The sequence below is a fragment of the Saccostrea cucullata genome, unplaced genomic scaffold, assembly GCF_032062105.1.
Source record: "Saccostrea cucullata isolate Sc308-1 unplaced genomic scaffold, CSIRO_AGI_Scuc_v1 ctg750, whole genome shotgun sequence".
NCBI classification, from domain to species: domain Eukaryota; kingdom Metazoa; phylum Mollusca; class Bivalvia; order Ostreida; family Ostreidae; genus Saccostrea; species Saccostrea cuccullata.
In genome coordinates, this window is record NW_026926229.1 from 170,059 (window position 1) to 194,351 (window position 24,293).

A 24,293-nucleotide genomic window follows, 5' to 3' on the forward strand; every position below is an offset into this window, starting at 1 on the left:
GTGATACAGTTTATGTAGGGAGGGCGAACAATCGTCCCCCTACGGAGCAAGGTTACAGCAGCACGTGCAGTAAAACCCCAAGTCATCGCCCCCTTCCTCTCTCTTGTCTATGAATTTCCGTTTTTATCCGACCACGCCTTTCTCCCCCAGAGAACAAGACCGTAAATGTTAAAAACAAATTGGTTTTTTATTCAATTTTTAAAATAAATATATATGCTTGTGAAACTTAAGAAATTCAACATACAAAAGAAATAAGATATGACACTCTGTGTGACATCTAGACAAAAAACATGGGGATTTTGTCTATGTATTCCTAAGTTCGGATTTCAGACACCTTCGGTGTAATATCACTTATATAAATCATCTTGGCCATTAAGATATCGGTAAACTATAAGTGGTGCTGTTCTGAAAGATTATTATTTTAGAAATAGAATAAAACACGTTTGAAGTAGGTATAAAGATGACACGTGTTCATTTAAAAATCTTCATAAAAGTAAACATTAACAAAACTTTACATACCGCAATATGTCTTCTTCACGCCTAATGCAAGCAATGTCATCAATATCAAGCGCTGAAAAGAATTCTTTTCTTTTATTGTTAAAAGAAAAATAAAGAGTATATTTGAATTAAGTTCAATGTTTCCGTTTCAGTAATTTAGTAGATGTATATTTAAAGTTTTTAAGGCAAAAAAATTTATAAAGAGAAATGCTTCATAGTGAAATGGAAATATAGGCCTCAAATATAACAAGTAAATTTCAATGAATTGAACATATTGTAATTCTGCAATCTCATCAGATTTAAAAAAAAAATGAATATTGCAATTTGAAATCGAAAGTGAAATTCACGTACATGTATATTAAGCCTTTACTTGTTTTAATATATAATGCGAAAATATGTCAGTAAAATGAAGCTGTTCATTTAATTTGAAATATGATCATTAAAACATTTCAAGAGGGATACAGATCTAATTGCATCTCTTACTTTTTTTTTTTATTTTTTGGTGTCATCTCTGAATTTGGCAATATATCGGAATGTACAGTACATCGGAATGGTCATTATTCCCCAATGACCACCAAGGATGACGCATCGAATAGACATGTTTTTCTTAAACAAATCATCAAAAATTATTGGAAAAAACTTCAAAAGTTTCTTGCTTAAAAAAGACCTCAGAAGCTTTAATGAGTTAGACAAATAATCTATTTTAACAAGCGGTCATCGCAGGCCTGAGATCTCCGTGGTGTTCGTTTGATGTTTCCAGGTATTGACAGAGCGGAGACCAGTTCTTTTGTTGGTCCGTGTACAGAGAAAGCAAGGGTGATAAACAGTGTTTATTAGAGATATCAAAGCGTACACCATCCCTCCTGCTAATTGTCCAAAACGGCCGAATCTATCTCGGACAAAAGAATCGAAAGTTGCATAATTTAGAAATCTAAATAACGGAATTTTTCTTTTCTGGTCCATGTATTTACATAGAGATAAAAAGGAGAATCAGTCCTATTGAGGGCTGCGTCAACAACTCCTGAGAAAAGAACATCTCCCATTAGATATAACAAAGGCAGATTTCGATCCCCGGTTCTTCTTAGTAAGATAGGTAAATAAAATGGCCTGGCATAATATTTGATCTCTGACAGAAGAGGAGAGAGAAGGCCATTCTACACTTAATGATAGACAAGTCCCCATTTCCTTTAATTTCCGAATGTTCAGCTTAAAGTACAAGAAATTTTTTTATCAGATAAGGATCGGAATTGTCGGGTACACCAAGCAGTTCAGACTCACTTGTCAGAAAAACGAAATGACCACTGCTAGTTTTTAAGAATTTGATATCAGGGCTATCTCACTACAATTTGGGATCAAGACCTGGGCCGAAAATCTTGGGGAAAATTTGCAATGTTAGGGGGATTTTTTGGTGAAAAAATGATTTTTTGGTGAAAAAATGAAATCATTATATACATTGGATTTCAATTTTGGTGTTTGTTATAAAAAAAAAATTCTGATTTTTTTTCTTCTGTATAGAAGAATTTGAATAACAAGTTCAGTTTATAAATGTCTTGCTACAAACATGTTTTTGAAATTTTGGCAAATGGCAATTGGGAAAAGAAAATTAATCAGTTGGAAAATTTGTACCTTGTTTGTATTGAGAATGGGGACTGGAATGGCCCCAACATACACAATCTAGGGCCCTGGTTATATAGGGCTATTTCAAAGTTAATGTATTTTAAAGTTTTAAAGCCAAAATTCTGCTATAAGCCAGGAAGTTAATGATTCTTATACTCAGTTTCTCTGATGCAAGGCGGTTGAGATTCTTTGATCCCCTCCCCAGAATGGGACAATGATGTAAAATATACTAGTAAAAAATCAATCTTAGAATTACTAAGTCTAAAGAAAAGTAAAATTTCAGTTGTCTTATACAGTTTATGTGTCTCATTTAAATTCTAGATTTTAAAGACGATTTTGCAATTTTTGTGATATACGATGAAAAAAAAAACATTGTGCAAAAAATATTATTACAAGCAAATAATAAAAAATATTAAAATGCTGAATGTACAAAAAATCTAAGTTTGTGCTTGCTTTAAATTTGAGACTTTTAAAAATTTCTTTTAAACTTTTTTTTAATTTAAAACATAAACCACCTGTTAAGTTCGTAAGATCAATAATGAAGACATTTCGCCAAACAGAACCTTTGTACATTGATGTATGTCATATTTATGAAACAGTTCATCATATCTCTAGTAACAACAAACATATTGTGCAGAAGAAGGGAAGAAGTTGTATACGCCTTCAGGTTAGCAAAGCTATAAATTTACGAACTCCTTGGTAGATATCAAATACATAAAAACACGACTAAAAGTGAGCAAAAGTGATACTTAAAATTCCAAGTGATGACAGAAAAAAAAGTCTTACACAAACCCATCATTTAATCTACAATCTAAGAAAACATTAAAACATTTTTACTTAAGAAGAATCTCTAAACTTATTAAGGGGATTAGATAGTTTAAGCTGGATGATATTGTAAATTGTCGCAGATCTTTTCGCTGTTCATTCTTGTCTTTGCGGTATATAGTCGTACCAGGGAGCCCTCTTTATATCCCCACAATATTTAATGATGCGGGGCCTGTAATTATTAATATCTACCCATCACGCTCTTAGGATGAAATGCGTTCATAGCACGGGGTAAATAATATCAAATCAGGGGGAAAGACACATATATAAAACTCCAATAAAAATTTGATGTATTATGACAACATTAAAGCGTGTATGATACTCTCTCCCCAGGTTGCAGAAGAAAACAGAAATGTATTGTTTATTGTTAGAGTAAGCGTCTCATTGTACCAAACACATACAATGTCTGAAGACAGAGCCATTTCACGACATGTCGCAATAATCACCCTATCATTTTACAGGGAGGTTGCACGTTGCCAAATTTTCATGAGTCGTCTGCCAAGTTATGTCATATCTAAACTAGTGCTAATTGTAACGGGGACCGTTACAGATGTTCCCCAAACGCTCCCCAACTCCCTTTTATAATCATATTCCCTGTAGGCGTAATTAAATAAGACAAACTCTATGCATTTGAGACTTTAACAACGATAAAATTGATTTACCAAGAAGTGTACCATGTTCATTCAAATTTTATTATTGCACACTTACGCATGTGAATGCATGTGCGTAATGACCATATCATATTGTCTACACAATCTATATATTTTAATATGCTAAATATAATCCAAAAGTATATAAAAAAACGGTCATTTAAGTGTATTTTTGATTTTACCCATTTCACGTGCAAGCACGTGCATACATGAGCATGGTGACCATACATTCTTGTAGAAGTCCATTACATCTATCTATGTTCTAAATCCCGACCCGTTTGGTTGAAAACCAAGGGAGTTATACCTGTTTCAAGTTTCAGCCAATCAGATTGCAGCGCATGTACACGCACATGTATGCATGTGCATAGTGACCATACCTTCTTGTAGAAGTCGATTATATATATCTATGTTCCAAATCTTATCCTGTTTGGTTGAAAATCAAGGGAATTATAGCAATTTAAAGTTTCAGCCAATCAGATTGCAGCGCACGTGCATGCACGTGTTTTCATGATAATTGCTATATACCATGTTGTAGGATATCCTTATGCATGGCTATGTTCAAAGTTTCAAAGGATTTCGTCAAAAAACAAGAAAGATATAGAGACTTTAGTTTCAGCCAATCAGAGCAAAGCGCACGTGCATGCGCGTGAGATCTTGCTATTTTGACCATGTCATCTTGTCTATAGTTCTAATATATCTTTACACTATATAGTTTCAAAGCATTTCATCAAAAAAAAGAAAAGTTAAGGCAATATACATTATATTGGTCATTTCACATGATGCACGTGCGCGCTCTTGCAAGCACGTGCGCACAAAATGACCTTGATTCCGCAAATCTACATAACATGTCTACTGACCCTAAAAAGGTTTTACCTACATCGGATCAACAGTTTACAAGATCACTCCCGGACAAAAAAGTACCCAGGAAGAAGAAGAAGAAGAAGAAAAATAATAATAATAATAAGAAACAGAATAAAAACAATATGTTCCCCAACTTCGTTTGGGGAACATAATGAACTGCGGCACATCATTTCAACAAATTATATTCGACGCCTGCGACATTATGAACAATCTCTTTTCCAAAATAAAATGCCTCAGAAGACAAAAACTATCAGTGTCGGCTATCAGGCCAGTCAAACGCATTACAGAAAATCCACTTAATAACTTATTACATCAACGATAAAATTGATATTCGAGGGTCAAAGCAACAGCAGCAATTTCTTTTTTCAAATGTTCAATTACTATTATTTTTTCATGCAGTTTTTTTCTGTAGTGTTTTCCAATTTTCGTGATTAGATACGATGTACGATCGAAAGTTTAATCCCGGTGAAATGACACCGATAATGAACAGAGGATGCAAGCACGCTATTCCTCCTTACAAATGGCGCCGGCTAAGTTACAAAATTGACATAAAAATTTACGTTTTAATATCTATAAGATAACATTATGATCCGACTTGCCCGTCTGGGCCGCTGGAACAATGCAAGAATTATTAAAAATTCCAGTGGTATCTATTTTGACAGAGACTTAAATAGAAGTAATAATCTCTTCATTTAAACAGACAAGACAAACTGGGAATCAATCGCCTCCGACAATAGGCGAGAATTATCGCACTCGTGCTGTACTGTCCCCGGACAATGGCGGAGTTGACTCCCGTCGGGATCGGCATTCATAAAATCCTAAGGGATCAACCCATCTCCATTATGTTGCGTTTATCTTACCACTTAGGTTGATAGTAGAGTATTGTTAGAGCGTTATTGTTATGTGAAGACTTTTTAAGACATTTAATATCTTGACTTAAGAACCCAGGACATCTTCTTAAGTTGTGTATCTTAAGAAGGAAATTGCATTCCCCACCGGCTACAAATTTATATTTCATTTAGGCCTAAATCTACTGAATTCAGAAAATGGGTTACCGTTATTCTGGTAGATGAATAAGAAGGCATTATGTCAACTTATACATGTTTTATAAATACCAACAATTCACAAAGATTTCAAAGTTTTAACCTCCCGTTGTTATTTGCTAAATTACACTTAGTGCTTAAGATGCACACAGACAGATAAACCGCAGAATTTGTTACTTATGACAATTTTTGGACCTGCTTACTCCTATTTATTCAATGAAATGTCTGATAAGTTTAAGTTGCAACAATTGTCGCAAACTTTTGTATGGTATGTAAAAATCTTAACTCAGAACTATGGTCGCAGACACTTTACAAGCATACGTCCTTGTTAGGGTTACATGACCTTCAAATTGTAAGACTACATAGGGTACTGGATAGAACATGTTGCAGTCCTGGACAATCAATATGCCATTTTTTGCGGAGTTTTGTCGCAATGATAAGAATATCAGCTCGTATCAGCGATCCCGAGCAGGGAGACATGACAAATTTCGTCTGTCGCCCAAATAGAAAACAGAATGTCACAAGGAATGGTGCTTTATGTGTGTGCTCTAATTCACGAATTGACAAGATTTTGATAAAAACGGATATCAAATGACGACCATTTAACTCAACTGATAGCTCGCGGATGAGAAATAGTGCGCTGATCATGACGGCCAATACGCTGGGCTCATTTAGACTTCTCCCATGCAACGAAAGTGGTGTAGATTGATAGGTGACTTATTGGGGCCCAGGTTGATGTTCAGTAAAGATAAACCACATATCCAACAACATTTAGACCCGTTATCTGCCTCTTTTATTACCGTTCTATCATTTGTTTTCCATTTTGAAATAGAAATGCAGAGATGTATGCCAAGTCTGGTCTTGAACAGATAAGTTATAAAATTTCGCTGATTTCTATCCGTACTTGCAGTGTCGTATGTAAGATTTTTTAAATAAAACAAAAACTAACAAACGAACGCCATAAAATTAAAGAAGAAAAGACAAACAAACAAAACAGAAAATCCCAAGAGTTGAAAACCTATGTTCAATGGGATATTTTATTTCAAGACTTTTTTTGTCACGAGAAGGATGGCAAAATTCCCATGATAAAAAAGAACACAAAGAGAGAATAATTGTTGTATTTCTTAATGAAATGGCAAATCAGGTTATGTTGAAAATAGGATATATTGTTCATTTTTACAAACCTGGAAGGTAACAAGTCTTCCGGTCCGGAAACTGGATATGCAAAGGGTCAATTATTCGTGCATGATAAAAAGAGCAAAAATGCTCGGATAAAGGGAAAATTCTTTGGTCAAAAAAGGATGATTATTTGAAGAACATGTGCGTATGTACACAGAAAGTCTGTGCAAACTCTTCAGACGATTCATTGTGGGACTGTGTTTCCGGAGGCATTAGCACCCCCTAGTTAAAAAATACTTTGGTATAAGAGAATCGATCTGGTTGGTTTCTTCGACTTGAAAGAAGAGTGGACAAACAGCCATAATTATGACCACACCGCTTCTCTGCAGATCTTCACACGCCTTTTGTGGTGATGTTTATTAATATTTGTACAGCCCCTGCCAGGGATGAGGGCTTTTAAAATGACATTCAATCAAGTAGTCTGTTTTCTCTCTCATTGTGAGAAAGCCTTACAGATAATAAAGGCTTTGTCAAGTTTTACAGTTTGTTTTTCGTTGTTTTGTTTAGGACAGATCATAATGAAACTCTTAAGCGTCCACTCGTTTTACGTTTACAGGCATTTATGTTAATCAAACATTCCAAATAGCCCATCGCAAAATTCACTGGACAACTGAACATCAAATTACTTTTTTTAAATGGCTTTCTAGTATTCTTTTCAGGGTTTTGCGTAAAATTTAATATATTTATATGATGAGTCAGATGATCTGTCAAGTGACATGACAATTCTTAAAGTAAACATGCCCTGGTCTGAATATACACCCAGAGAAAATTAAATTTGTTCAGTATGATCTGCGCGATCAGACACATCAAAATTATTTCTTCGAAAGAAAAATAAAGAGTAAAAACATTAGGCTTTTAATCTTTAATACGATTTTAATGAGAAAAATTCTTAAATCCATAAAAAAAAATGGTATCATATTACAGCGTCATTGATTTAGCTTGTCAGGTTACAAATTATAATTATTTTTCAGAAATGAGGGAAAAGGGGAAAAAACAACACACAGAGACATAAGCAGCTAAAAGTCAACTTAAGTTTGCATGAAACATATATTTCAATGTTAGAATCTTAGAATCACCTATTGAAAAAATGCAGTTACTTAGAGAATCGCTGTCTAGTTTGTTGAGTTTTCAAGGACATAAATTTATAAGAGTTGAAAACGATCAATTTACATAACGAGCAATCTTATTTCGATGACCTTCAAAAAATATCGCCGTAACACATATATTTTTAAATCATTGAAATTCATTAATGTCATCTTCCTGATGTCTGGGGTCAAAGTGGTTGATCCTTACGCCGTGTGTTCGAATCTTACTGCAAGACGTGGAGTCCAGTCTTATAAGAGTTATAAAACAAGGTCTGTGTCGCAGTAGGTGCTGGCACGTAATGAATCCCCCTTACTCCTTAAAGGCTGTAAGGTCTTTGCAGCCCATAGACAATTTGTCGAGTTTCAATATGAGTGAAAAAAATGGAAGGGACGTTAAACAAACCAACATAGAAAAACAGTTGAAAATTTAAATACTAGTACTGTATTTGGTTGATATACGTGTACCATATCAACACTATCACAGCCCCTAGTTTCAGGTTTATGTATCATAATCTTTCACAGATTCATTGCATATTTGTAATGGAGTTGATATTGCAGTGTTGCTGGATGTGGCGAGTTGTCCATTTGCAGCCCTCTTGGATCGATTCCTTCTTCGAGATTATACAAGTCATGTTGTTGTTCTGAAATGTTCTAAAGGATTCAATGTAAGTTAAGAAAACAAAATCTGACATCCAACTGGAATAAAACATAGAATGTATTTACATTTATTTACATGGTGAAATTCCCAGTGTCAGTGTAAATCTTGTTTTTTTGTTTTATTTTAGGGAAAAAAAACAAGAAGTGTTTGTGAAACACCGATGCCCCCGTACTGGAACTTATAGGAGGTTAAACTTTCTCGACTCAAAAAGTCAGATTCCAATGTAGAGATCCAAAGTTCAAAATTGTTGGTATCCAAAGGAAGGTCTTGTTCTCAGAAATAAACCAGTAAAAATATGAAAGCCCTAGTTCTAACTGTTCAAAAGCTAAGGTCTATGTTTAAGGAGGCTGGGGGGTCAACAAATTAATCATGAATTAACCACCAGATTTAACTTATTTTTTTACATACGGTATCTTAAGCTGTCAACTATCAATAGGCAAAGAAAAAAATTATATATTTTAGTTTTAAAATTTGATCATATTTTATATCTTTATATGGAGCTCTTCTTTTAAAGGAGATAAAAATCTGAAAAGTGCCACAAAAGTTTTTAAAATGTGGGGAAACAGGTCAAAGTCAAAAGGTGAAACATACTGATGTCCACTGAAAGTTTTTGTCATATTGTAACACATGCATGTAAAGTTTTTAAGAAAGCCCTAGCACCAACTGTTTGACAGCAATTGCCAAGGTTAAAGTTTGGTAATTTTGCATGAAAGACTGTTTAACTCAAAGGTTAAGAGATCAAACTTCGTGAAAGAAATACACCTGTCAAATATGAGAGCCATAGCCGCACCCACTCAAAAGTAATGGGCAAGGTTAGGGTTTCTGCAGACAAACAGACAGACAGGACAGGAAAAAAAACTAAACACCTCTGGATCTTCGATTACATGGGCAATCAGTTGTATTTGATACGAAAAATGAGTTTCTTCGTAGGAGCTAGTATTCCTGACTTGATTAAAATTAACAACTGAGTTATATCATTCATGTTGTATTGCTCCAAATATGTTTTAAAAGATTCATATTTTTAGGCCCTTGTAATCGAAGATTTGGGGCTATATAGTTTTTGTCCTGTCCGTCCGTCAGTTTGTTTGTCTGCAAAAACTTTTATCCTTGCTCATAAAATTAGAGCGGGCGGGGCTATGAATTTTACACTTCACAGGTGTATTTCTTGTGAAAAAGTCTTTCTTTGGGTACCACCAAATTTGAACTCTCATAACCTTGATCTTTGAGTTTGACCGTTCTTTACAAATAAATTAAAAACCTTGACCTTGGCCATAACTCTTGAACTATAGGTACTAGGGCTTTCATACTCACATGTGTATTCATTGTGACAAGACCTTTCAAAGAGAATAAATATTTTTGACATTGGTCTTAGAGTTTGAGACTTTATTTTTAACTTTAACCTTGGCCATATTTCGAAGTTAGGAATAAGGCCTTCATATTTCACAGATGTATACCTTGTGACAAGACCTTCCTTTGGGCACTAAAAATTTCACCTTTGACTTCCAATTCAGAAACTCCAACCCATAAGCTAAACAAGGTCATCAGTACTTCACAAGCACATCTTCTTTATTGTTGTTTTATGCCCCCGTAAACAAAGTTTCAGGGGTATATAGTTTTTATCGTGTCCGTCCGTCTGTCTGTCTCTCTGTCTGTCTATCTGTTTGTCGGCAAAAACTTTAACCTTGCTCATAACTTTTGATTTAGTGGAGCTATGGCTTTCTTATCTTACATATGTATTCCTCGTGACAAAACCTTTCTTTAAAAACCACCAAAGGTGAACTTTTGACCTTGGAGTTTGACCCACTTTTACACAAAAATTACTAACTTTTACTTTGGCCACATCTTTTGAACAGTTGATACCAGGACACTTGTACTTTATATAAGTATTCTATGTAGATAGACCTTTCATTTAATACCAATAACCTTGACCTAGGAGATTTCCGTACTTATGAAAAAACTTAAACCTTGGCCATAGCTTTTGTAAGTAAGGGATAGGGCTTTCAAACTTTACAAATGTAATCCTTGTGAGAAAACCCTTCATTGGATACAAAGAACTTTGACCCTTTTCCTTGACCTTGGAGTTTGATCTACCTTTAAAAAGCAGACCTAGACCATACTTTTAGTTAGCGCTAGTGCTTACATAATTACATATTTAATTCTTAGGACAAGACCTTTCATTTGATAGCAAGATCTTTTACCCTTTGACCTTGACCTTGGAGATTGACCTACTCTTTCAAATTTTTAACCTTGGCCATAACTTCTGAACGGTTAACACTAGGCTTCCATACTTTACATATGTATTCTTTGTGGCAAGACCTTTCATTGGATACCAACATCCTTGACCTTTTAACCTTGTCCTTCGAGATTTTCGTATTTATGAAAAAACTTTAACCTTGGCAATACTTGAATGCTAAGGGTTAGTGATCTCATACTTCACATAATGTGATATTACCCTTCATTGGATATCAAAATCTTTGACCTTAGAATTTGACCTACTTTTAAAAAGCAAACCTTGACCATAACTTTTAAAGGGTTAGGGCAAGTGCTTTCATACTTTACATATTTAATCCTTGTGACAAGACCTTTCATTTCATAGCAAGACCTTTGACCTTGACCTTGGAGTTTGACCTATTTTTTAAAAAAAAATTACCATGGCCATAACTTTTGCAGGGTTAGGGATAGGGCTTCCATACTTCACATATTTATTTTTTGTGGCAAGACCTTTCATTGGATACCAATTACATTGATCTTTTGACTTTGACCTTGGAGATTTTCATACTTAGGAAAAAACTTTAACCTTGACCAACTTTCATATTTTAGAATTGTTTTTTTTTTATTATTATTGTTAATATATGTAGTAACGATCGACCCGCCTAGCAAGATTGTTGCAAGGCATTTACTTCTAGAAAACTTAACTTGACAGGATACTTGTATAATCTTTCTATATAATTCACGGGAATTACGATTAAACATTTTCACATATATAATTCTATTTTTATTTTGCAGTTTGTGTTCGAATGACATACAAAATGGTTTTGAAAGCAATGGTATTCAGAAACATTGTCCATAAAGAGTTTTCAATATGTTAGTATTATTTTTATTATTAATTAATTTTTTAACGTAAACTGCCTATTTGTCTTTATGTTATTAATGAGGCCGAGGAATGCTAAACTAATATATGTAATTTGTAAAACTGAAATTTTTATATTCATTTTTTATTTAGCCAACATATCCTAGTTGAATAGCCCTTGCTCTTTAACCGTACATAAATTAAACGATTATCAGAGATTTTTCAAACCAAAAATATATCATAATAAGAATATGTTAATAAAATCATAAATTACAAGAAAACATGTTTATTGAAGAATTGATTTCTACTTCTCAATAAATAACGAGACATTTTTCTAATAATGACAATAAAATATTTCAATCAGATTATTGAACAGTGTTAATAAACAATATAAAACACACTGGGTGTCTTTTTCTTAGGGATAGAGAATTCTGGTATGAGTGAAAGGGGAAGGAATGGCTCATCCTTAGGTATACAATGATCGATCAACACTGAAAGAAAAAACAATTAGGAGCCGTGTTTTTGACACATCGGAAATCATTGTAGCTCGCTGAATGCGATAAACACAATATCAATATGACAATAGACAAGAGCATTTTAATTGAAATTCAAATTGAATACATCCCTGTGTGACCACTTTCTCTTGCTTGATTTGTGACAGGTTCTTCATGTGAACTCTCCACCTGGTTAAACACTGATTCTTTCAGAGGAGATACCGGGCCATCTACTTAAATAGAATTTTGCAAATTATATATCTACTAAAAAGCGAAGATCGATACTAATTTAACAAAGAGGCGGCATAGAGAACAATAGCTAGTGTCACCATGATTCCGAGTTTCCTCGGTACAGAGAAGGACAAGAGTCTAGGAGACCCAGAATTATAACTGAGTCATTCAAGTACCCTTAAACTTATTGTTTTAAATTGCTAATTGCGAAATTCCGAGCTAAAAAGTACACTAAATTTCTACATCATACAATATCTGTAGCATGAATCACATGGGCAGCGGTATATGCATGTTTTGTCCATGGACGTGCTATTGTAAACACCCATATTATCTAATCGCAATCTGAAATGATACATAAAATGACCATTGTTCTTAATTCTGGTTTGTTACTTCTTTTTCTTACCCGAGATTGACAACATGATTGGTAAATATTTGAAGAAAGTGTTCATGAAATTTTAATCGTGTCAAAGCGCATAATGCCTTCCCCCACAAAAGGTTTGATCCCCCGCATAATAACCCTTTGTTGTCAATATACCCCTCTCAGTCAATTCAGCTCCTCTTGGTAGGATGGTCATCTATATTTAATTATTAAAACATGGGCTTATTGTTTTCTTATTTTGTGATTGTAAAAACAAGATCACGCAAGTTCTTTTTTTTTTTTTAATTTAGAATTCAAGTTCAAATTCCGTCAAATACTCTACATGGTTCAGTAAATTGTGTAAAAGAACAAACCGAAGTAAGATTTTTATGTTAGTTGGACAAAAACCCACCCCACCCCTTCACTTTTTGGTTTTTTTGAACCACCAATCCTCCAGTATGGCAGCCCATGCCGAAAGATAAAGTTTCTGAAATATGAATGTCAAAGTCCAAAGTCAAGTCAGATCAATTGTTAAAAAAATGAAAACAAAAGAAAGGTTTTAATTGTTCCAAGAAAGTTGAAGAAACACACCTGTGAAATATGAATGCCCTAACACCACTGCTGAAAATTATGGCAAAGATTTAAGTTTTTCAAAAGTAGGTCAAACTCAAAGGTCAAAATTGTGGCATCTTGTCCAAGAAAAACATTTAGACAAAATTTGAACGCCATATAGCACCAAACGTTCAGAAGTGAATAGAAATATTTTTTTTTTATTAATTTAAAATCAAAGTCAAATTGCAGTTTTGCTAAAATGGGTCAACTCCACGGTCAAGATGTCAAATATGTTGGTACCCAAGGAAACTCAAAGGTCTTGTCATAAGGAATGAACATATAATAAAATCATGCATACATATGTAGATACGAAATCCACAGCGTTACCCATTCAAAAGATGTGGTTTATATTTTGCAGACAAACAGATAGGCTGTCGGAAAAGTAAAAATTATTTGCCACACGAATCTTTAATCACGAGGACAAAAAAAAAAAACAACTTCATTATGCCTAATTTTGATTCACCATATGATGCATACATGTATACCCGGTATGTATGTACATCAAAAATAGTTTCGAAGTATAAAATGGCCATCTTGACAAATTGCTATTTTACAAAGTGATTAAAAATTAGAAGGCACAACATTCCCAATATCCTTAATGTTTTATCCTGGCAGTCCTTCTTCAAAACCTCTTGAATGTGTAGAATGTCTTTACTGGGTGGCAGTAAAATTCAAAGAACAAGGTGCATTAGGTGCCAAATTCGACCCGGTATCCAAATTAAATAAAATTCTTCGAAATTCTTTCAGACTGTTTTCTTGAAATTATCAATTCACATTTTTAAAATGCGTTATTTATGTAGCTGTAAAGGTAGCAAAGTTTACGAAAACGTTGCGATATTTTGACATTGTTTTATCACTTTTATGCGACGTCATGAACAAAATGTGATGTTTTAAAATAAAACCAGCTTTCTTGGATATAATTTCATTATACTTTTAAAATATCATTTTATATAAACGTACATTGCAATTTATTGCTATACATTTGATACCTTTATGGAAATTGGCGATTTTTCCAGTGCGATTTTAATTACATATCCTGTAGAGTTTGGTGATAATTTACATGTGATCGCGCTTAAGTTGAATGAATAATTCCAAATTATTTACAAGTGTCTGAAGGTACTCTTGTACAAACAATAAGTGATTTTACAAATTTGATTTGCAATTGACAGAACAGTGGGTTGGCAATATCGGAACTGAATCCTCCACAATGCCGATTCTCAAATTACAGTATTTTTACAAAAGGAAGAAACTCAAGAAAGTGAACGGAAATACTTCACACTCTATTTAGAATATATACTGTTTACATTCTAATTAAGAAGTACTTTGACCTACAGGACCATGCCTTGAAGTCAAAACTTACCGATGTAGCATGTTTTATGAGCACGAGTCTCATAACTCATGAGATTACTACTGTCTAATTTTACTTATATATATGAGATGTAACCTAAATGATACCTCAACACTGCGATATCAAAAAAGGGTCAGGACTTTCAACTACCCTTTCTGTAAGGTAAATAAAAACTTTGTTCCGGATTTTGATGGAGTTTCTTATTACAATCACATCATGTTAACCTTATAAGTTTGCAAATATATTGTATTTTTTTAATCGTCCTACAAATTTTCATCCCTCGTAAAATCCCAATGGGAGATAAAATTTCCTCCTATAAGATTATTTTATTAAGACTTAAACTAAACATACAAGAATTAAGTGTTTGAGAGACACAGATGCCCCTGCATGACAGGTTTGGCGAAGATTGAAGTTTCTCGAATGCAAGTCAAACTTCAAGGTCAGGGGATGAAAAACTATGAATGTTGTCAAATAAAGAAAGGGTTTGTCTCAATGAATATACAGAAAAATATAAAACCCCAAGTACTAACTATCAAAAAGCTTTGGCCAATGTTAACGTTTTATAAATGTGGATCAAACTCCACGGTCAAGGTCAAAGGGACAAATTAAAGGTAACAATTAAGGAAAAGGCCTTGTCATAAGAAATGCATATGAAATATTAAAGCCCCCCCCCCCTTTTTTTAAGACAAAAGGTTAAAATTTAATGCTATTTGAGATTAGTATTCCACACAGACAGTGTATATTAATTCATTTATTTAGCATCGGAGAATTTTTCGCCTTATTGAGACGCCACCACTAATTGTTATGAGCGGAAGATGAGAACTCTATGTCGAACTCTCGCGTGACGCAATGGTTAGAGTGTCTGCTCTAGAGTAACGGAGTAAGGAGTTGATCCTTACGTCGCGGCTTCGAATCCCACTGTGGGACATGGAGACCAGTCCTTTGGATGAGACCGTATAAACCGAGGTCCCGTGTCGCAGTAGTTGCTGGCACGAAAAAGATCCCTCCGTGCTCAATGGCCCTGAGTGCGCAGTATAGTACAAAATGTGCAGCTCTCCACGGGCAAGTGGTAGCGTCTCCATATGAGTGAAAAATTTTTGAGAGGGACGTTAAATAATACACAATCAATCAATCAATCAACCCATGTCCTGCAGTGGGATGTAATGTATTAAAGACAACGAACAGTAATCAAGTTCAAAAGTCAATTCGACAATACAATCAAGAGCAGAGTAAACACGGATCTCTAAAACACCCGAGATGCATGGGATCGGGTGTCATGAAGGATTACTTTGGAATCAACAATGTTCGTGGTGACCAATGTACGAGAATGTTGTGGGCCACTCATATCCACGAATTTATATCCCCATGAACGGTTATTTTGTAAACTTTTAATTCATTGGATTTAATGCATAAACGAATAACTCACGAAATTACGTTCCCTCGACCAAGTTAAGGTGTGTTGGCTCACGAACATTGGTCACAACAGCCGTGTAGTCCTTATTGGGTAAACGGAAAATCCTTCGACAATTCAGTGTGAAAATAAGTATAATGACCTAACAATAGTATTTGCTGACAAGGTCATTGTAACCACCATAGAATTTACGAAATGATGACTTTAAAGACTATGGATCCCTTTGTTTTGTCAACTTGTTTTTCAATAGCTTGTCCCGTTTTGGAAATTGTTCTTGCGCCTCGAATATTCTTGTGTATCGAATAATTTAAACTAAGAGACATAAACCCCATTTTAGGTGGATATATTGCTGCACAGTGTGACTAAAAAGGACCGGGCCAAGAATTTCGAAACTGAAAACCGGGTTTTTACAATTACGAAATAAATACTCATTTTTTTCTTCATGAAATTTACGGACATGGTTTATAACCATACGATTTGCCTTCGCTGGGAGTTTTAACTCAAAATGTGTTTTTCAACGATTATTGTCGATTGTCCTTTGTGTGACTAAAATGGGTAGCAAGCCTGGTTTACTCATTTTGGCTTCATATTTAAGATTATTTCTGTTGGATCTTTGAAATTCAATACAAACTTCTTAAAACATCTCACCGTTGTAGTAGCCTATTGTATCTCGATTATTAAAAATATACGAAAAAAACAAAAACAAAATCGGCCCGGGTTTTGCTACGCATTTTAGTCACACTCAACTTGAAGTCATGAAGTTTATCATAAAGATGTTGGGTAATCGTGTCAAAATATTCGAATATGAAACAGACGTGTCAGATTCAGTATTACTATTTTTATTTCAGGTTCTACCCAATCGACGTATGAATGAGAGTGGCGATTCTTATTACGTCGACTATATATCTAAATCTGCTGAAGGCCAAAGCTAGTGATTCCTTCTCATAAATTCTGCTTCATATAATTACAAAAATAGGTCTGATCACCCATTCTCAATATAAGGGCACAAATGCCTCTCTGATTTTTTAAAAAATGAAGTTCAAGATAACAATTTTTCTATCAATTACCTTTGAAAGAAAGTATCTGAAGATTTTGTTTCCGGATTTTTTTTACATCAAATTTTAATACATGGAATAATGACAAGACGGTAAAGTAGAGGGTGATTTTATTCAGAAATGTAGCTTGAAATGTACGTTACTCTTTCTTCAATGTCCAAAAATATGTAAAATAAAATGTAGTCATTAAAATCACAATTGGAATATCTCATCTTAACACCAGCACATCCTACCAACTCTGTCAGCAACATATTTTCTCGGCATACGAACGTGCGTTTGATTTTTCCTTTCAAAAAACAAAGGTTACTTTTTGATCCAGATGTATAAAAACATTTTTTTAATATATGCTTTAAATTCTTCTCTCTGTTTTGTTTAGAGCGATCAGTTTGGAATCTTGTCATTTTCTATAGATACTAGAACTTAACATGTACATGTAGTAAAATTCTATTTTGTAGTTACTGTCTTTTTTAACATATATCCATGCCGATTTAGAAAACTACGTAAATGTAACGTACATTTCAAGATATATTTCTGTTTAATAAAAGGCTTAAAATTCATCTAAAAATTCATCGTTTTGTTTCAGTTTATTTTAAAAAAGATTCTCTATGTAATCACATTGTGTTATATGTCACAATCACCACTATAAAGACACGATTGCCTCAGAATATGAGTAGGTAACGTACATTTCAAGCTTGTAATAATATGTAAATTAGTAATAAGAAAATATTGAAAAAAAGCAATTATTGACATAAAAATCATTTGTCAACGCGCGATCGGCAACGCGGATGCGATCGGCAACGCGGATAGTTAAATTCAACTACATGAGGAAGATAAGGTTAAATAAAACATTATTTTGTCCTATTTCCTCGCAATTTTCCTTCAACATTTCTGACTTTTTAAATGCCACTAGACATGTTTAACACCATAAAAGTCCTCTAAACATTAAAAATCGCCATATATTATGTTAAAGTTAAGTTTTCCTTGAACATGACTGCCCTAACGTGACACATGAAGCTCGTTTAAGTGGTATTTCTTACCTTATTACGTATACCCGACAGTCCAAAAGGCACATTTGAATTGTAAATAGGTAAATAATAAATTTTAAATCCGATTTGAAGTTCTTCATCAAATAGAAAGCGTTGAAATAACGGTTTGAAGTGAACACATGCCAAACGTTTTGGCGATCGGCAACGACTCTATATGCGATCGTACAACAAAGAAAATATGATAAACATGCGATCGTGCAACTTGAAATTTATAAAATACTTTTAATGAAATAAAGTAATAGATAGCTATGTGGTATGGGTGGAAAGTTTCGAAATAGAACGAGATACCGAGCATTTGATTTTCGAGAGGGAAAGAGCGAATTTATCTTGTATATTAGTTGAATAATGTCCGTATTTTAAGAGAACAAAATTTAAAACTCCATGGAACCTTAAATTCTTGATATTATTTGATTATTGTTTAAAACAGACACCTATAGAGTGTTATAGGACCGAATTTTAGCAATATAGAAAAAAGGTTTTATTGTCTATGATATGGCAGTTCAATTACAGGAGTTGGCATACATATCAAAAACTGAATTTTTTTCAGAAAAAAAAGATATGTATTAATACTATAAAAATAACGATCAAAGGAATTTGCATACCTAGCAACTTTACCGAATATTTTCAGTAAAAATGTTTTGTACACGCACACGTTAATATAACAGCATTATATGTATTACAGTGTATTTTCTAATTTACTGAAAACTGTTATCATTATTAGTATTATTTTTTAAAAAATTAATTGCCAATTTTAATATCATGCACGCACATGTACAATGTAGAATCGGGGGTGGGGTGGGGTGAAAACTTTACTTTCATAGACGTCGGAAGCAAATTGACGGGGGGGAGGCTAAACCAATAGATCAAATCCGGGTAAAGCTGGTAATTTTTGGATAAATTTGTTTGTTCAAGAACTTGAATCATAACACCCCCTCCCGCCATCCCACACAACACATTTCCGAAATTTAGAAAATGTTCCTTTACTTACACTTTGCATGATAAACCATCTAAGATATTTAGGGTTTTTTTGGGGGGTGGGGGGTGACACTGTTATGAAAATTGAGGTAAAAAATCTACTTTACATATTTGTTATCCATCAAACTCTTTTTCAGTTGTATCTCTTTAATCTACGCAGTTAATTTCAATTTTCTATATAAATGTAGGAAAAATTTAAGATTTAAAGTGGTATAACAATGACTGATTGATTGCCTAGTTTGAATGTAAAATATCTATTGTATATCAAAATAAACTTTTTGACAACAAGATTCTCTGAATTGTGCTATTCTTATTTCGTGTGTTGTACGATCGCTATTTCTATGTTGTACGATCGCTTCATAAAAAGATACATGTCGTTGACGATCGCCTCGCGGTTGTCAAATTTTCCAGTTAAAATTTGTTTAAAGATATTGTATGTAGTTTTAATTTTAAAATCTTTTAGTTCATACTTCCAAGAACCGTTACATAACAAAAGCAGCAAATGTTCTTAGGTAATAACAAAATAAACTATTTCAAAGCATGAAAATTTGATATTTTGAACATTGTCGATTTGATCGGTACATTTGCACAGAAACTGTGAACCAAATTTACTCTCGGTAAATCCTAAACTGTAGATAATTATCTAAATTAAATGTCTTTTAATTTTATTTTCAGCTGGTTACACTCCAGCACATACAAAACTATTTAAATTTACCCCCTACAATACTTTCTTCTTCAATGTTTTGATCCGCGTTGCCGATCGCATCCGCGTTGCCGATCGCGCGTTGACAGGGGTGATTTCAATGAAGCGTTTTAACGCAGCAATAGGAAATCATAATGTAACAAACGAAGGTTATTTGTCATCAACTATATGAATGTCACGTCACGTCGGTAACGTTCATTTAACATATTATTGGGGAGACCCTCAACCTCAGTTCATTACCATTGCTTTGTGCTGTTTCGCTGAAATTGACACCGGTCGTAGCCTAGTTACTTCTATCTGTGTGCAAGGGTACAGACAAAAAAAAAATAAGAGTCAGACGTATTTTGCTATGATCTAACAAATGCTCGTATTTGGCCATTGAAACTTAACATAAATCTATTCCGAATATATCCATCGACAGTCTTGTTAACAATTTCATTTACTATGTTGCAACATCGTTTGTCAAAACTAGGGATGTCAAAATTGTCAATGATTGATATTCGAATATTCGATAGGAGTATTCGAATATATTCGAATATTCGATAAAAAATACATCTTGCTTTATTAAATGTATAACTCTTCTATCAAGTAGTATAAGTTTATGCCATTATTTTGGAATAAAAACTCAAACACTGCAATTATATTTTTTTTTAAAAGTATTGAATAGTATACATCATAGTAATAATTCTTTTTAGAAAATTAAAAAGATTTTTTAGTATGTTCCAGATTAATTGATTGTCTTACTAAAGTCTACACTGATAACTCCTACAAATTTATACCAGTCAGAACAATTATCTAATGGTGAACAATTAAAAGCAATTAGTTTTTGCTAAGTATGATTTCCTAATAATTATTTTTAATTATATTTACATAAACAAGGGGGCTGTGTGTTTACTGTAAAACTATATGCCCTTAAAACAATACAGGCTGATTGTTAGTACTGGAAATTATTATACTACTAATTAAGTGAACAAATAAATTAATTACTCTAATAGATACACTCTTCACACCTTTAAGGTAATCAAAGAGGAGTGTTTTTATTTATTTTGTTCAAAATTTATTCATTTTTAATAAAACTTGCAAGATTTTTCTCTCTTTTTAATACCTGTATACTTAAAAACGAATACTCGAATCATAAATTTATATTCGAATATTAAGATGAATATTCGAATATTCGAATATGACATCCCTAGTCAAAACACAAACATACGTGCTTTTCAGCAGATCTGGAAAAATATGACAAAATGCAATGATTCAAACAAAACTGAGTATTGTGTGCCTTTCAGTATTTGAAATGTACGTGATTGTGTTCTGTTTTTTTTTTTTTTTTAACCAATTATAAGCCTATGCATACCTTGTTTTAAATTATCAACAACAACAAATTAATATTGACGAAAAGTCGAATATTAAAAGTAAACAAACTGCATGCAAAAAGGTTGCCAAAGATGAATTTTTAGAAATAAATTTTCTAGCATGTGGTAACAGTCTACCACATTCACGAGGATTGGGGGTGCATTTAGATGGATTTATGTGGTCAGTTGTCAAATGGATTGTAACGATAATTTTGTTTCGCTCGTGTAAACGTAATTCATTGACTAAATAAAAAAAAACGTCAGTTAAAAATACTCAAAATGTACGTTACCATACGTAACGTACATTTCAAATATAAAAATCAATTCTCTTCCACAAGCGTACGTTAGACACGCAATATATAATATACTATTTGAACTTGCATATCATAAGAAATGCATCATACAGGTTTTGTACTAAGAAATATATACCAGGTATCAAAATTATAATACATATAATTGACCTTAATATATTTTTTTCCTCAGCAGAAATGTTTCTTTTCATTAATTTTGGGATTTAGCCGACCTCCAACCTTTGAAACTTTACTTTGTGTACACATTCGAGTGTGTGAAAGTTGAGAATGCATCAAAATTCGTGCGAGATTCACTTAACCGAATTTCATGGTAACGTACATTTCAGTAACGTACATTTCAAATGATCACTTTTCATGTAAAAAATAATTTTTAATTGTGTTAAGCAAAACGTCTTTGCCAGTTTACAGGATACAAGTGGTTGCTTATTCAGAGTCGTCTCATATTTTCTACTTAATATATATTCTTAATGGAAGAATATAGGTAACGTACATTTCTTTCTTATCTCTACGATTGAAAATGTCTTTCATTCCGTAAACATATTTATAAAAGTTGCTAAAATTGTTCAATTTCATGTTACATTATCTAAGTAGGAGTAATTAATCCTTTGAAATTTCAAATTTAGCCCATCAATAAATAAAGGAGAACAAAACTATCAGGTGTATAATCTTTGTGTTTGCTTGTAATGTGGTTGAAATAGAATTAAACAGGGACATTGCACAATAAAAATTATTTATTATCACAAAGAAAATGTATTTATTGTTATGAAAAGAAATATATGTGATACAAGGTTGAACTTATCAGAAAATTGTTACTTGAGAATCAAAACTATATGTTACACAGAGGAGATTCAGCATAATATTTGCCTCGGCGACAGTAACGTACATTTCAAATAGGCTACTATATTTGAATTTGGAACTCCTTAAATACCCTTTCAGATCGATAATTATATGAATTCTTATTCATTGTTATATGACTATTTATAATGTTGATTTAAAAATTACATCAGTGGTATTTCTTCTAAATGAAAATGAGGCGACATTATTTGAGCCCAAGAATGGGTGTGATGAAAATGGGGTATAATTCATGGGAATTTCGACAGTTTGTCGAAAGATCTGATATCTAAAAACTACATACTAGTACATATTGTTCGGAAACTCAAATACTTTAAAATACTGGTATTTACAATCAAAACTTTTTAAACAAAATATCAAATTTTTGAAGCAAACTTACAAGTTCCATTTTTATTGAAAAAAGCTGTCTATGACGTCAAAAATCCTGGAATTTAAATAGTTTATCATTTTGTTAAGTGTTTAGAAGTCATATATGAACATTTTTATGTTATTGATTTTGATACAGTGCAGTTTTTAAATTTTCTAACAAAATTCCTGGGGTTTTTAAGCATCGACATCTGATTTACACCACTTTTCAGATATAAATTGAGATTCAAAACCTGGGTGCGTGGGGATCAACTGCTTACTCAAGGACTCTAGAGCAAAAGCTCTAACCACTGCACCTCGCATGATACCAGTTGTAGGACCTTGGTGTTCAAACCATTTGTATTCTACATGTATTTATACGATAAAATAATGTTCAAACCAAACCAGGCAAACCTGATAATTTGATTAATTTGATGTATGAAAATACACTATATGTATATCATTTCTTTATAGTATGGCTATGATTTCTCAAGATAAAGATTTGCTGCTGCTAGGGTTCCATAGGGTCAAAAGAAGCAAACTGGAAAATGTATCCAAGCCATGAAAATCATGCATTTGAACTCTGTTTCTAAACACAAAAAACAAAAATAGTCCGTAACCTTCGCATTGGATTTGAAATTTTGGGGATGAGAATCTAAGATATTTTTTAGCCTAAATCATTAAGGCAGTCCGATCCTCATGTTTATAAGATTAACAGTTAAGTAATCAAAAATACTCATAAAAGTATCTTTGAATCCACAAAGTTATGTAAATTTATCCACAGTATTTCTTTTAAAGTTTTAAAATTAAAGTTAATCATATTATCCAGTATTTTTGCAGAATAGGCGAATTGGAATATCAGCAATGCATTTTCTAATTGCAAATTAATCAACAAATATATTTTAGGTTAAAAAACGATAGGTATCCAAGCATTCAGAGAAATCGTCATGATTTTTAGCCGGGCTTATTGCTCAAAGAGCAATTACCGGCTTATGTGATCCTGTTCAAGGCAGGATGTTGACCCCATAGTCGCCATTTTAAAGTTACGTGCAAAAATATAGTTCTTACTCTCAACCGCTTTTGAGATAATACAAATGCTAAAAAAAGCAACAAAAATAAAACGAAATTTTATCTATATAAAACAAACATTAGTAGTAATGACTTTGAAAACTTCATAAGTCAAAAACATAGTTCATTAGCGTAAGGATTTTTGATAATCAGTGTTACCGTAGTTCTCTACACATACGATGTAAGGCAGGAGAGGGAACCAGACTGGCCTGTTTGTTTACATTCAGCTGCGGTACCAGATTAATTCTGATTCTGACAAAATCGGACTGTGGTATTAGGATTGAAAAACTCACTGTCAGTGTCTTATCATTTATATTGATAGTTTTAAAATTATTTTTTCATCAGAATATAAACATGATTCATGTAAGAAATCCATTCTACTCTGTAAATAAGCCCAACTCTCTGTATTTCTGAGTACTTTGATTATACTTATTTGGTATTTTTTGTCTTCTATTTCCGGCATGTATTCTATAATACATAGTGTAAAAGGCTTTTGCTCTCATTGCAAGATACCACATATCACTTCTTATTTCAACTCATGCTAATAAGCACTGGTATCTAAGGCTGGATTGCTAAAACTGTTTTTTTTTCCTTTTATAGGCTAAAAATGCCAACTTTTATAAAACCTTTTTTAAAGACCTCCAAA

The 24,293-nt window shown here is 33.1% G+C and overlaps 1 protein-coding gene across 1 annotated transcript in view; it reads right to left on the minus strand.

Moving 5' to 3' along the window:
* LOC134271176 (histone-lysine N-methyltransferase MECOM-like) overlaps positions 1 to 24,293 on the minus strand; it is a 67,474-nt gene that overhangs the window by 41,938 nt on the left and 1,243 nt on the right. The window lies entirely within an intron of this gene.